General features: G+C 46.2%; 1 protein-coding gene across 2 annotated transcripts in view; it reads right to left on the bottom strand.

The window, feature by feature from the left end:
• LOC146811985 (uncharacterized) overlaps positions 1-8,689 on the bottom strand; it is a 562,758-nt gene extending 554,069 nt beyond the window's left edge. Inside the window, exon 1 of one of the 2 annotated variants that reach the window (XM_085614545.1) lies at positions 8,474-8,689. The gene's annotated coding sequence lies outside the window, so the exon portion shown is untranslated. The remainder of the gene's footprint in view (positions 1-8,473) is intronic. The other variant, XM_085614544.1, reaches the window with a different exon arrangement.
• Positions 8,690-16,341: the final 7,652 nt, after the last annotated feature.

Genomic DNA, 16,341 nt, shown 5'->3' with positions numbered 1-16,341 from the left:
CATAAACAGTTCAATCAGGAGCCTTCGCTCACGTAAATCATTCCTAATACACAATACTCCTTACACGATCATATCTTTTCTTTAACTGATGGTTTACAAGCAAAATTACTCACACTCACTGGAAAACCTTACGGTGTACCATCCACAAGTCTCACCATCGTATTTCCTTAACAAGGTATAATGTGGCAAGATTAATAACAGCAAATACATTCGGAAGCTCTGGATCATAATCAAGAAAATGAGCACAAAAACCTAAAACCTATAACATGCTACAACCCCTCCTCCCTCCCGCAACCCCCTTCCCATAACTCCCCCGGCATGACTTATTAGCTGGATATGTAACAGAGCACTCAGTTCTCTGCTCATAATAGCATACCCTACAGCTGTAAGGTACAACTCAAACTTTCCTAACACAGGACCGCTGATAGACTAAATGGGGAGAGCATCTATTCTCCAATCACCGTTCTAACCAGACAATGAGGAGGGCAGGTTTTGTGTTTCACTAAGCACCGAATCTACATCAATATCAGAGTCTGTGGGTTTCAGGAGTTCTGCTAAGGCTCCCCAGGCACGGGCAGAGTCCATTGCCCTGTCGCTATGAGCTCGGGTAGCCGTTTGCAGTCGAAGAACCGTCTCACACTCTGCCCACCGAATAAATTCCGCCTTCCACCTCTGCAATCTCGGCCCACGCTGCGCCTTCCAATTAGCAGTACTTTCCTGCTTGGCCAGGACCAGCCCTAGATCTATAAATTTACTAGTTATTTTTGTCTTCGATGTGTGGGGAAACCAGTGTAATAAACTTGGACCTATACCAAATTCAACCTCCCTGTCCGTGACATCACAAAGCAGCGTCCACACTTCCCGCCAATAAGCCTCGATCCGAGGGCAGCCCCACATCATATGGCAGAAGTCAGCTCCCTCTTTGTGGCACCGGGGGCAGGTCGCCACGAGTGTGTGAAAATAGTGTTTTATTTTGACCGGAGTGAGATAAGCCCTATGCAAAATAAAAAATGGAATCTGTTGGAATCTGACATTCCTGGAGCATTTCCAGGGGCGCTCGAGCAATTCAGCCCATATTTTATCAGGAATTTCCCCTTCAATATCCTCCTCCCAGTGCTGCTTCAGCCTTATAAGGGGGACCAGCTTTTCACAGGTCATCCGTCGATATACACAAGCGACAGATTTAATGGTTCCAGCCGCCAGCACCACATATTGGCAAGCCATGGATGTCTTAGGCTCAGATAGCCCTTCCTTCCATCGTCGATGAATAGCCGACACCAAGGCCGCATGCAGCAGAAAATCCCCGCGAGGGAGATCAAAACGCTCGTGGATGGCCTCATAAGGCAACAGAACGTTATCTTCGTACAAATCTCCCACAGCTGTCAATCCCGAATCGGGCCACCCCTCAAGCGCCAACCAGTTGCCCCCATGAGGCAACTGCTGACACATTAACAGCGGGATCTCTGGCGCATATGGCAGGCGATCCGCGCCCTCTGTTGACTCCTATTCCAGCACAACCGAAAGGTCTGCACGTCACTAGGGAGACCCCCAAGGCGAAGCGGCTGTTGTAAGATAATCCTAGATAGCAGGTAGGCAGGAATCCGCCCCCGTAGCATCTCCCACTCCCCGAAACTCTCGAGCCACCGCCTGAGTCAACCATTGCAGCTGGGCTGCCAAATAATAGGACTCCAAGTTCGGAACTGCTAGCCCTCCCTCCCCCCGTGGGCGCATCAAAGTATGCAAAGCTACCCGACGTCTGCCAGCTAGCCAGAGAAACCCCGTTATCATTTGTTGGAGCCTCTTAAATGTCGACGCAGGGATCCAAACAGGGAGCGTCTGAAAATAATATAGCAACCTGGGGAGTGCCACCATCTTGAGAAGCGCTACCCGCCCCATCAGGGACAGCGGCAACGACTGCCAAAAGTCCATACATTGGAGCTGATTCTTGATGAGGTCTTCTATATAGAGGTCCATGTCTGGCATCTCCTTGGACTCCGGGACTCCTGTAATAGGTACATTGATGCGTCTTGACCTGCCTTCTTGGTCATCCAGTCTAGCTGCCATCTGGCGGTTTTGAGCTTCTAATTGCTGGACCTTTCGCTGGAGGCTAGCAGTGTCCTTCGTGAGGGACACCGTCTTGGTTTCAACCTCGGTCACTCTGGAAGCCATTTTCTGGAAGTCCACTCGGAGGAATGATACATCTGCAGAAATAGTCCCCACTGTTGTTTGGACGTTTGTCAAAGCGGACATGATATCTAGCAATGTGACTTCTTGTCAACCCTCGGGCGTGACACTGACCTCCGTGGGTGCCCGTTGGGTCTTTGGAGGATGCGTATTTGTCCAATTTGGCTTGCCGGGTCGCACGCGGACCCCGACCCCCCATTGAACCCTCTCCGCAGGAATTCTGGTGTTGCGCAGTACTCACCACTACCTGCCACGTGACTGTGTGTCACTTTGCGACCTGTCGGGTTTCCTGCTTGACTATGTGGGGCCCACGATTGCCACTGTTCCCGGTTCAGGCAGAGTGATGTCTTAGCACAATGGGATGAGAGTCTTTAGCCAGCAGTGGGCCATCCAGCGCCCTATTTGAGCTCCACAGGGTGTGGTGATCCACTTGTTATCGCCAATGCTGCACACTTCCGCTAATGTCAGTGGCGGCCCGAGGCAATGAACCCCTTGAAGTACGCAGGTCGCGCGGCCACTTCCACGTGCAGCGGGTCCCTGCCCGGTGGTCTTGGCACGTTATCAGTGTGCAGTAGTTAGAATTGTGGAATTGCATGGGGGGGTTTGCAGTCCCTCCTACCTGTGGCTCTGTGTCCCTTGTCTCGTGCAGGAACCGTGCAATTGGTGATGGTGCTGGGGTGCCAGGTGGTCTTGATCCCTAGTGGGGAGCCGCCCGTTTCACCAGGGTGGCGTGGGGTCTTTCAGTGCCGTGGAGAATGCGTGGGAACATGCCGCCAAGGCACGGACCCACCGTCTGGGAGTCGTAGCGTGTTACCCTCCGTCACGCTCTTTCCGTTTGTATGGGGCACTGGCCGGGCGGCAATGTAGGTTCTCCGGGGCCTCCGATGTATCGTACCTCACTGGCCCCTTTCATACGCAGCACCCGGGGGCCACAGGTGTTCGATGCTCAGGCCCTGGTTGGACCGAAAGGTGCCACAGGTGGTCGGGCTCCACCGGCGTCTTCCCGCGCTGAGCCGCGAGGGCCCGCCGGACGGCGACCGTGGAGCGCAGCCGTGTCTCTCTCACTTGCCCGGAGCTATCGCGCTGAAAGCGGGTCTTGCGGGGGCCCCCTCAGTGCTGGATGGTGTCACGCTGAGCGGCCGTCCGGGCACAGTCTCTGCAGCTTGGTCAGTGCCTCCTACCTTTCACCGCTGTGAGGATGTCTCGCTGGGCCGGGTGAGGCTGCAGGCTGTCCGAGTACGAGAGTCTGCTGCTCTGTGCGAGGCCACAGGCCGCTCCCTGTCACACGTCTGTAGAGCGGTGATTCAGTGCTGTTTCTGCTCAAACTCGGACAGAACGAGCCCTCAGTGCTCCAATGCCAAGAAAGCGCCTGATGAGCCAGTATTATCACGGATTAGTGACCGGATTGTTAGGGGATGTTTACGTGCTAGGCGGAGCTCAGTTAGGTTGCGGCCATTACGCTTTGCTGCAAGACACGCCCCCCCCCCGGTAGTTTTTTTTAAAAATATGTCGTACATAGGCCGTAGGCCGCTCTCCACTCTGCCGGAATGGAGCCCGTTTTCACCAAGCAGTTGAAAATCTCTATGATAGCTGGGGTGAGGCAACTGGATAGTAGAGACATTACCCTGGGGGAGCAAATGTCCAAAGGAGAGCCTGATTTGGCTGTTGTCAGTGAGCTACAGATTTCCTCCATGTGTGGCATCTAGAAATCCCAAAATGCACTGTTCTACCCACTATCAAGATGCCTGAACCCTGCCTCGGATGATAGGAGCTTTATAGCTGCCGGAGGACTGGCTACCTGGGGACTACATGCCCACAGGGAAACTCGGTTTGGGAACTGGTCTGGCCTTTCTGTTCCAACTGCCAGCATGTCTATCTGAACAAGGGACAGCCCCTCAAGAGTGGGACCACCATTTGCCCACCAAAGGCTGCTGCACCTTTGAAGCACGCCTTTTGGACCAACACCCTGAGTGGCTTCCTGGGAAAGGGAGGTAACACCTCGCCCCTATTGTTCCTAAGTCTGTAAGTCATGCACACCACACCCCAGGAGGGCAGAAAGCTAACTGGTGCCAGTGACCTGTGAGGCTGCTGGAAAAACTGAGTCACAGAGTGGCAACTTTCTAAACGTTACATTTCTTTAATAGTGACATTGAATTGGACTTGGGCACCAAGTCAGGTTTAATGCCATGATTATAATTTGATATCTTATAGTACCCATCTAAGTAATCCCATTCAGAAGTTAGCTGGGCTGAGTAGTTAGCTGGTAACCCTGTTTAGCCAATGGGACTACTAACTCTCCCTCAGCAAAACAACAATTTTGAAGTGTTGTTGTCAGGACGAATATATAAAATACATGTTATACTTAATAATATACAGCTCCCTGCCTTAGGGCTCGATAGACCTTCCTTAGGGGAGAATTTCATATATTGTTTAACCCTGGGCGTAGTTCGCATAGTAGCGCTGCACGTAGCTACGCAAAGTGCACTTCGCACTACGCGAGATACGCGTAGCACTACGCGAACTGCGTAGTGTGCTGTTTGCGATGATTGCACAGTGCCGGATGCTTGTCCGCACTGTGCAATCATTGAAAACGGAATCTTGCACAGTGCAAGCTGTCGTTTTCTGCCGCTCGAGTAAATTTTTACTCGAGCGGTAGCTTTCTCAACGCGGACTGGTAGTTTCTCATCGCGAGCGGTCGCGAGCATACGCGACCACTCGCAATGAGAAACCTGACCTCCCCGCGTTGAGAATCTCGCCGAGAGGTTTATTTTCCACGCTCCCCATCGGCAACTTGATGTTGCTGATTGGGAATGAGGAAAAAGTCTCGCCAGGATGTCATTTTGCTCGCTTGCGGTCGCCAACTTGACGTTGAGGACCGCGAGCAAGCAAAAAATGCCAACTACGCTACGCGTTTTTGCACTGTGCTACGTGCAATTCGCGTAGCACGAAGTAGCACAAACTACGCAAACTACGCGAGCGTAGCGTAGTTGTCCGCCCAGGGTTAATAGTGTTAAGGGAAGTGGAGTCTTTGCCATTAGCTTGAATGGCAAAGTCAAACTAGCAGTGTTACCACTGCCCTTCCAGTCTGCATGGCAGGGTGGGAGCCATTTTGTACTTTGTCCTACACAGGGTGGCACAATCAGTGCTGCATCACTGTGTGGACACTCTGCTTTACATGCCCTGGACACCATATACTAGCAACTTATCAGTCTCTTCCAATCGGGGGTAGCCAATTCGACATATATTTTGTAAGGGATTAGAACACTGGCACTGAGGTCTGGTTAGCAGGCCTCAGTGCACTCTCAGAGTCAAACAAACAGCAGCTTCAGTCCAAAAAGGGTAGGTGCGAACATGTAAAGAGGCATATTCTTACAGTTGCACTCATTGCTTTCTTCTTATTTGTCAGCTTCTGTGGCCTTTCCTTGCTCCTCTGGCATTTGTCCTTCCCTTAAAGCATAGACCTGTGTCCTTTCACTGCTCCTTTTTCAGGCCCTACTTGTTTCTTTTTGGTTAAGCACTCTACAAGAGTGCATGTGTTTTCCAGCTGTCTCACCCATGTACTTTGTGTCCCACTTTATCACCAGTGTATTCCTCCATTCATCCCCCCATTCAGAGTTGCCATTCTTACTTTACCCCGCCCACTCACCTTCTGTTGCCGTTCTTGCTTCCCCTGCTCCCTCTCCTTTATCCCTGTGCAACCCTATCCCCACCCTTCCATGCTCTGATGTCTGTTTGCTTCTCCATCACTACCCATCCACCCTCTGTTGTCTGTGTGCTATCACGTCAGCCCACCCTCCATTGTCTGTGTGCTTCCCCACCTGCCAGTGAGTTGTCTGTGTGCTTCTCTATTATTGTCTCTTGATTGACCTTCTCTCCCCTCACCCGCAACCTTTCTCTCCCTCCCTCTGTGTTGCCTTGCCCCACCCACTTCCCACCGACAACCCACACTGACAATTGTTTTTTCTCCTCTATAGCGATTGGGTCACTTTGCAATGAAATTCTCTTTCTTCTTCTCTTCATGAAGTGGTTTTTGTTGTCTAGGAAATTCAGTGGTCAGCTCTGTTTCTATCCTCATTTTAGAGACCAGGGGCTGAATCACATAAAGTGAGCACTGTGAGCGCTTTGGGCTGACTGGCATCTTACAGAATTTAAGAGCTGGAGCAATTATATTTTACCACCTTAGAAAGAGGTAACTGGTTGCTTCTCATAGGAACTTTCAAGTAAGTGCTGCTTTTTGTTTAAAAATGAGGAAAATAAAAAGTGATGTGTGCAGATTTTGAATGAATCTTGGCGACTGATAGGTTCTTGGAGCTTCATTCCTGTCAGTGCCATACTAGGAACCCAAAGCAGCCCTGGTAGATTTTGGTAGACTAGCCCCCATACAGTGCATAGCGAGCGAGCGTGACTACTACAAGAGGGTTTGTGGGGGGGTTCTACCCCCAAGAAAATTTGGGAAAAAATAGCAAAAATGGTGCGTTCTACAACACATGTTTTCATTATATATTCAATTGTATTCGTTTTTTAAAGCTTAGTAAAAGATGACCTTACAGTGCACCAGGAAATTGCAATCTCTATTGGGGCTCTTTAATGATTCCCTCACTATCACCATCCAATAGTGCCTCGCTGACATTTATTTAGTTTGTTTTATAGCACCTCTCATACATTTGTAGGGCGTTGGAGCATTTTACATAACATACACATACAAAAACATTGAATCATACATGTGAAAATCAGTGCATAGAAAATGTTACATAAGACAAAGGGTCCTACGAGGTGTAGGATTCACGTCATCCATACTGGTAGGTATTTTTCAATTGTGCTTGATCTGGAGAAGCACAAACTCTGGATTCAGAATGTAGCACAGTGGTTAGAGTTGACTTTACTAAATGAATGTATTTCTACACAAACAATTCATCCAACTCGATAGGCGGTGAGGGCTAGGAGGTGTGCACACTGGTGTGTAATACCGGTTAGTCGATTAGGTAGTTCATCCATGCTCAACTTTCAATGGTCCCACCGCCACTGGGCCACTAACCAACAAGAATTCATAACCTATCCTGGAAGGAGCACCTCGGTTCACAATGTTCACAAATCTATTATTCAAGTAATGGTTTAGTGAGAAAAAAAAATTCATAGCCAGTCTTTGATGAATTTCAAACTCTGTGGTTTATTTCAAAAACCTTTCAAATTGTTAGATCCAAACAATATAGTAACAAATCAATCAGCCAAAAACGCGTTTCGTCCTCACTTGGACATCATCAGGGCTCCAAATTATGTATTGATAATCTGCTCCGCATTTCCTGTTCCATCTATCCCATTAATGAGGAAGTTTTCTGACTAGTAGGGCGTTCAAATCCAGCGCGCCTTCTCTCCCGTCTGGTTCGATAAATCCCGCCATGCCCTACCAAACAAACCCTTTTTAGCAGAATTAGGATAACGAAAGACTTGGAAACAACATAACTTTCCAAATCTAGATTATGATTGTAATCTATAAACTGCACAGTAACAAAACGATCTCTGTGACAAAAGTGGTAAATCACTGAGCTATGCACAGAAAATACTGTTCTGTAATCTGCATAGTACATGCTCTTTGCAGCAGGCATATTAACCCTCTGCGCTACCTTAGAGGAGTCAAAACCGCCACTAGACAACACTTCCTTCTCTCTCCAGCAGATACTTCAATCACCAGAGTTATCTTGGTACTTGCATTGTTGCCTGAAAACTGTTGGATAATCAAGGAAATATGCAGGGCTTTTAAAACTGCGGCACTGCTACAAACGCCCCACAGTAACAAAAGCAGCCCCCTACCCTTCCAGCCTCCCAAGCTAACGCCTGATACCCAGTATGGCCAGGATCCCAGTCTGTTTTGCCCACCAAGCTATCTTAGACAGCAATCAGTCCAGAGTAATTACCAGTGCCTGAGAACATTTCTATCAAGTCTATTTTGTTTTCCTCTTGGCTGTAAATATAGCAGCATTTGTTGACTTATCTAAAGTAAACAACTGAACATAAAAGGAATGCAAAAACACAATTAAAACATAACAGGACTAATCACAACAAAACAGAATGCAGCACCACAACTGCAGTAAACCACAACAATTATTTTACCATAACGCAGGACTAAGCACAGCACAGCAGCACAAAAAAACAACAGTATATATCACCAACACAACAAAATCCCCATTACAAATATGCACCAATGTGCTTACACCAGTACCATTTTTTTCAGAATCATTTGGTCAAATTACCGTTGCAAAAGGTGTTTGGAACAAGTACCCCCTTAACTCACCAACTCATCACCACCGACATGAAATAGTGCAAGTCAAAATATGTGTGATCCGACCTCAGTTGCCGCCCCTTGTCTCCGATTGGTCCCTTGGCCCCTCCGTACTAAGCGTTTCTTCTTTTCTTTTTATCCCTCTCTCTCCTGACAATTCCCTGGTCTATCTCACAGTCGGGTACGTCTTAGTGCTCCCTGTAGAGACGTTCTCCTCTCACTCTATGCCTTTGTTTAGGCACCAGTCTTTACCTCGTCCTCATTGGCTGTTGTTTTTGTTCGCTCTTCAGTAACCCGTCTTTCTCTTCTGGCCTCTCGCTCATGGCAGACAGGAAACGGAAAGCTCTTGCACACCCACACCCTTCTTCCTGCTACCTGCTCTTCGAGCCCAGGCCCCCCATACTGACCAAGCAACAGGGAGGGGGAGGGGGGAGGAAGTCTGAATTGGGTCAGTGCTGAAGAACATGGGCCCCCAGAAGCACATCTTTCCCTCCCCCATTTAACTTCACACAACCACTATGTGCACCAGATTCATAAACTTTATAACACAGCAAAGCAGAGTACAGCAGCATTTATTAAAAAATGCAGTTCACAGTTACAGCTCATTATCACTAGAGGTGTGAAAGCCAATCCATTGTTAAGGTGAGCCGAGCCACCTCTAACCTAGGGACGTGACTTGGCTCTAAGACCAGTGCACTGCCGAGCCATGGACACGTCTTGCTAAGTAAATCGTTCAACGAGCATGTAAAAATATGACAAAGGCTCCTAAAAATAAAAAAAATATGAATTTAATGAACATGGAGACTATTTTTCACATTTGTTCATCAGATTATATCATTGGATTGAAAGGCATTTTTTAAAACTGTACAATGCACATTCTGAACTCGGGTACTTGTGGGTGCATTTATTCACACAGCCCTGAATATCAGAGTACATCTCCTCCAGAAGATTCTTCTTTTTGACACTTACTTTATTTGAATTATTTACTTAGTATATTCTCTCACGTTTTATGATCATGAGGTTATGGCTTCTTTAGAGCACAGACTAAAACTTTTGATTTTCCCTAAGTATGAGCGTAGCTGAAGCGATGATCTAGCGGCAGACTTGCAGTGGCCAGACTCTATGGTTGAGTCTGATGCCTTTCAAAAAGACTTAATAATATAACTTGCAAATAATGTTGTTCTTTTCTACAATTTAGCACTCTCAGATTGAATGCCATCTCAAAAATCTTCTCTATATTCATAAAACCCTTGACTTAAAACTCATTTTTTTCTTTAGAATGACCTTCTCCCTAGTTTCCATCCTCTGCAGGCCTCCTCCATCTGAGTACAGGCTACTTACAAGTCACATGCACATTTGCCTAAATCTCTATTCATATTATTTCTGTAAATTGCCCCACCCTTCATCCTACCCCAAGAAGAGCAGCAATGATTATATGCACAGCATGCCTTCTCGTCTCCTCTGATGCCTTGGTAGGGCAGGACTTCTTAGTTTTTAAGAGTGGTAAATTATTGTGTTTTGATAACTTAGGAGCGTATGAACCCAACTAATTAAAGGATGCAGCTTCTCACCAGAATAAGAACTGCCGCATCAACTCCTCAACCCTGACCCCTATTGTTTGGGCACTACTCTTCTCTGAAGTTTTGTGATGGAGATAACAGACATGGTTACTGCAGACTCTGGTGTTTTAATGATTAATGCGTACTTCAAAGTGGATAGCCGTGGCAAACTAAACATCAAATTGTCTGCTGTGCGCCATTATTATAACAATCAATCAATCAATCAATCATAGCATTTATAAAGTGCACTACATACCCGTGAGGGTCTCAAGGCGCTGCGGGGGGGGGGGGGTACGCTGCTACTGTTCGAAAAGACAGGTTTTGAGGAGTCTCCTGAAGGTTAGGAGGTCTTCGGTCTGCCGCAGGTGGATGGGGAGGGTGTTCCATGTCTTGGCGGCAAGGTGGGAGAATGATCTGCCGCCGGCGGTCACTCTTCGGAAGCGGGGGATGGTGGCGAGCACCCAATTTCACGTTACTTTACTGGGATAGATGGTTAAATCGTAAAAAAAATCTTTGAGCAGTCTCTACCGAAAAACACTTTTACATGTTAATGAATCCAGAACTGTAAGAAAAATAACAAAGCAGCTGAAGGGGTTATTTGCATTGCAAATTAGTGACAGGTTAGTAATTCCGACCGTCTTTACAAAGAGACCTGTGTGAAGTCTGTGAGACGAATGAAATTCTTGCTCATATAATCTTATTCAGCAGTGATCCACAAAGATAGATCTAATGGGTAGTGTTTTTTCCCAATAGGTGTGCTCACATCATTGTAACCTGTTCAGCAACATTGCAGGATTATTGGACTCCGCAATTAAGAAATACTTTTTGCACTTTCAGAGAAGCAGGGGTGGGGGGTGTTGCACACTCCCCATGATCTTGCCTTGTACACCAGTCCAAATGGTACTTCACCTCACTTCTTATCAAGGATTTCCCATGAAGCTTGTGGATGCCAAGCTCTATGGCCACCACTGGGGCTTTAAAGACCAATTCTGTTTCTGAGAAGGAAGCCTAGGCCTCTTCATTGTAAGTACGTTTCTGACGTTTTTACATAAGACCTCTGCAAATGTATCAACAAAGGTGCATTTTAGATCAGAGTATCTTGAGTGTATGGACCACTGTGGTTGTGCAGAGACAAAATCCAAATTCTCGAACAAGGAGTCACAAATGAACCCTACCTGCGCACCGTCATGTGGCATCCTGATCCCTGCATGTAAAGGCATGTTTTGTTCCTGCAAGATGACATGAATGACTTCAATTGACCAGATCTTTCACTAAGACTCCCATGGAAGCTAACACGGTTTTATATTGAATCGTTGCTGGTCTACGCAATAAAAGTACCATGAGCGAGTGGCTTGATTTTATTACCAAATTTCACATTTTATGTTTACAGGAAACGTGGTCAGTGGACCTGATACACTTAAATGGTTTTAAAACATATAATTATTGCTGTTCTCAATCGTTTAGACCATTGCTTAGAGATAGCCTTCCCAGACAACTGTAAGAACTCCTTAATCCTCTGGGGCGATAATTTTAACATACGCGCATGCCCACACTCGTCTAACAAGATTTGTGGCATGCTTTTTACACATAATTTGTCTTTCTGTAACAAGCTTAGTAGTACCCCGGTTCCAGTGTGTTGTACTTACAATGACAGAGGTGAGAAAATTGTAATAGATTTTCTACTTTTCTCCCAGCGCCGTTCTAATTTAGTACTAGGGTCTACTTTACATGACATTGCTATTAGCGACCACTTTCCCCAAAGCGTTACGCTGAATATTAATCTTCTGGCCCAGAGGGGGGATACACATAGAGCCATTACTTTGAAGAACATTGATCGCTCCTCCCAGGCTGCTCTAAAGTTATGGAAACGTTGATTAATCGCCAACTTTCGGATCATTTGGATCAGCACGGCCTTTTAGATCCCTCGCAGTCAGGTTTCCGTGCGGGCTATAGCACGGAGTCCGCACTGGTGGAGGTAACAGATACCATCAGGCTCCCACTGGATGAAGGGACTCCGGCTGTGCTGGTCCTACTTGATCTGTCAGCAGCCTTTGACACCATCTCTCACAGAATTCTGTTGAATAGACTGCGAGAGATAGGTGTCACTGGAGGGTCATGGGAGTGGCTGCTGAGTTTTCTATCGGCCAGATCTCAATGTGTGCAGTTAGGCTCTTTTGCCTCTCAGACCACAGCTGTGGATAAGGGGGTTCCTCAGAGTTCTATCTTAAGCCCCACTTAGTTTAACATCTATGTGGCATCTCTGGCTACCATTGTAAAATCTTGTGGTTTCCAAACCATCTCCTATGCGGACGACACTCAGGTGTTAATCCCCATAGAAAAGGACCACACGGTGACCAGAGACAGATTTAAGAGCTGTATGATTAAAATCTCCACATGGATGAAAAACAACTTCCTCCAACTTAATTCCAACAAGACGGAGATCCTACTGTTTGGTAAAGCAGAGGAACTGTGGACAGATGAGTGGTGGCCGGAAGAACTAGGATTACCCCCCTCCCCTAAAAAATGGGTAAAAAATCTGGGCATTGCAATGGACAATAATTTATCCATTGAAGAATATGTTAAAATCTTATCAAACAAAAATCTTATCAGGCAAATGTTTTGGCCTGATTCGTACCTTGAAGAAGGTCTTTCCGTGGGTTCCTCTCTCTGCTAGAAGGGTTCTGATCCAGTCACTGCTAGTCAGTAGACTGGACTATGGGAATGCTCTCCTGGTGGGGGTGAGGGAGGACTTGTTTTCTAGGTTACAAGTCGTGCAAAATACGGCGGCTCGTTTTGCCTTGAATAAGCCTCCACTCACTCCATCTTTACCGCTATTGAGAGAACTGCATTGGCTGCCAATAAAAAAGAGGGCTCTTTTTAAACTTTTGTGCCTAGTTTTCAAGACACTTTTTGGACAAGGACCTTTATATCTCTCAAAGAAGCTGGTATGGTACTCTCCGGCACGACTGTTAAGATCTAGCGGCCAAAAGCTTCTCCAAATGCCGAGAATCAGAAAAGCTAAGATGGGGGGGCGTGCCTTCTCCTATCTGGCACCCAAACACTTGAATTTGCTGCCCCTAGATCTGCGCTCTTGCCCCAATCTAACCATCTTCAAGAAGCACCTAAAGACCTGGTTATTTAACTGAGTTGCTTGGGTCTCTAAAGTCTGCCTCCAAAGGCGCCGAGAGATCCCTCTGGGGATGATTCGTGCGCCACATAAATAATAAATAATAATAATAATAATTGATATCTCACGTCGTAATGGGTATGTTTTAAGATGGTCTCTGGTGGATTCGTCTATCTTTCTAGCGATAATAATTCAAGAAAATAGGGAGGCTTTCGAACAATGCCCTGATGAAAACAAGGAGGCAGATGAGTTTAGCTAAGCATCTAATCTTATTAAAAAAAGGGCTTTGGCGAAGGGCTCTTTGTCATGCAGAGAAACACTAGGACACCCAATCCTGGTTGGTTTGACGCGAATGCTCTAAAACACACAAAATGCTAAAACTTGCCCTAACTAGAAAGCCGCAACAGGTCCTGGATGTACGGGAATGCAGAGCTGCATACAACATGGCCATCAAGCAATGGAAAAAATCTTTAAAGGAGGACACTTAGAATAGTTTACTCAAGGCCAGTTTGTCTAAGAACCACACTATGTTCTGGCGTATTATTAATTCCCCGTCTTACGACCCTGAGGATTGCCCTCGAGCCGAGATAGCCATTACAGAGGCTACTTGGTTAGCGCACTTTTCAGATCTATATTCCCCGCGAATGACAGTGAGACCTCCCAGATCTCCTTACCCTCCCTTAGTGCGTCCCCCTCAACCTTACCTCCTATTCAAAGGAATTATCCGGTCTTCACTTTGGATGAAGTAGATGCAGCATTAAAGCTTAGCAAGGGCGGAAACGCCCCGGGCCCGGATGGGATCCCATTGACTTGTTCAAGTCCAATATTGATCTGTGGGGCCCCATTATTACTTTGCTCTTCGGAGCCTGCTGGGAGAAGGGTTTTTTGCACACTTGGCCCGAGTCTGTTATCGTTCCCACATATAAAAAGGGTGACCGTAACAGTCCAACACAATATAGACCAATTTCCCTTTTAGATACCTTAGTGAAGGTGGCAGGGCGTATTCTTTTGGATCATTTGTAGGATTGGGCAGAATCTAATAACATCCTCTCAGACCTGCTGTACGGCTTTAGACCTGGGCTGGGGACTACTGAACAGGGCAATAATTTGGATTTTTTAATTGGCAAATATACGCATATAAAGAAAGAGAATTTGTTTTTAGTTTTCGTAGACGTGTCTTCTGCTTTTGATTTTGTGGTCCACGAGAAACTGTGGTCCCTTATGACTAGTCTGGGAGTGGATTGTGCCATTGTAAACTTCCATTGAGATCTGTACGCATTGGGCAGTGGTAGAGTACTCTACGGTGTTAATGATAACTGTACCAAGCCTTTTAATATAAGAAGTGGGGTACGTCAAGGATGCGTCCTTTCCCCCTTCCTGTTTAATCTTTATCTTAACAGCTTAGGTGACACTTGGGCAAGCAAGTGCGCTGACCTACACCAAATAGGTCATCGTCCAATCCCGGCACTTTTTTATGCCGATGATCCTATTTTAATGGTTCGTACCCCCCTTGGTCTTCAGCGCTTAGTGGATGAATTTGCCATTTTTATGCGGGATCATGGATTGAAAATTAACATTGGTAAAACTTTTGACATGAATATTGGAATCACAGGCTCTAGATGTCGAGACATCTTCATTGTGGGTGAAAAAATCAAGTACACAACAACTTTCTCTTACCTGGGGATATTATTTAGTTGTACTGGGAAGTGGCAACGGGCTATAAAATCTAGATTACTTCAATTTGTTAAAACTACAAGGGCCCTGCTGCAGTTTGCTAGTACCCAAGGAATAAAACATCCGAGGGAAATTTTTGACTATTTACAAGGCTAAATGTAGACCTACTGCTATGTATGGAGCCGAACTATGGGGATGTGGGCAGACCGATAGTCTCCAAGTTGGAATAAACACTTTTTTGAGAAACCTTTTAGTAGTTCCAAAAAGCAGTGCAACTTATGTCTGTCACACAGAATTAGGAGTCCCCTATATTGTTGACCTGATTAGGATACAGCCAGTGTTATTATGGCACAAACATTGGTCATCTGAACACACCACACTCAACCAATCGATTATTATCTATTGTCTCAGATCCACATCAGCCCTTAAAATTCCTTGGCTCAAATGTGTACAAAACTTTTTGGTAGACATTGGCCACCCTAAATATATCAATCACCTCGAGAACTTGGCTCTCGTTCCAAGAAAAGTACTCAAAATGAAATGTTTAACTCTATTAGGGGAAACGAGGCTAGCATCAGAAATATTGAAACCGTCTGTCCAGAGGAATCAGATAATCTTGACCAGTTTTAATATACAGTTTTATTTAGTCAATGTGTTTAATGCACGTCACTGGTTCGTGCTGACCCGATTCCGTTTGGATATCTTTCATCATTTAATCAGCTTTCCCATTACTAATTACTGGTCCACCGAAATGGGGAAATGTACATGTGATGGAGTCTCTCTGCAGAGCACCATGCATACTGTCTTGTTTTGTAAGCCTTTCTTTGAGGCTAGAAAAAAATATGTTAAACCCTTGTTAAGACAATTGGGCTTTGTGCAATGCCGACTAGCTTTTTTGTATTTGCAAATGTTACCTACCATTTATATATGTACTGTAATGGCTCAATTTTTATGGGCCGTTGTTAATTTTAGGCAGCAGCTATAGTGACTTTGATGATCGCACTTGCACCTGTATTTACGTACTGTAGTTTTTTAGGCTTTTTCAACTTGTTCAAATTTCATTTTGTTTTTAACTATTTTATGGATGTTTAATGCAGCTTTTTTGATTCATTTGTGAATTTGAATAAAGCTTATTTTTGATTGACTTCCATGGACCATATCTTTCAAGTTGAACCTGGGTCTGGTGGTTGCTCCTTCAGTCAATTCTAGTCTGATGAAATGGACCCCTTTCCTCGCTGGTATGCCATTCTCCCTCCCCATGCTACTGCCTGTTCCTGGCCACTCCGTGGCCTCTTTCGACATCCCTTGGCCAAGAGTATGCCCTGCCCCAACTAGCCAGTTTCTAAAGGATCTGACCTGGCCCAGCCCAACCCCGGTTACACCTTCGGGTCAGTCAAGGGTGCATTGGGGGCTGTACCACGGGCAGGGGCCTCCACGCTCAGGCAGTGGTGGAGGCGCAGATGAAGTGCTTTCAGCTGGCCGTTGTGGTATTTCCTAGGGGATGGTGTGGCGCAGCGGTT

The sequence above is a fragment of the Triturus cristatus genome, chromosome 7 (genome assembly GCF_964204655.1).
Source record: "Triturus cristatus chromosome 7, aTriCri1.1, whole genome shotgun sequence".
NCBI lineage: Eukaryota > Metazoa > Chordata > Amphibia > Caudata > Salamandridae > Triturus > Triturus cristatus.
Note: the sequence above shows the minus strand (reverse complement) of the source record. Positions and strands in the feature narration are given on the sequence as shown.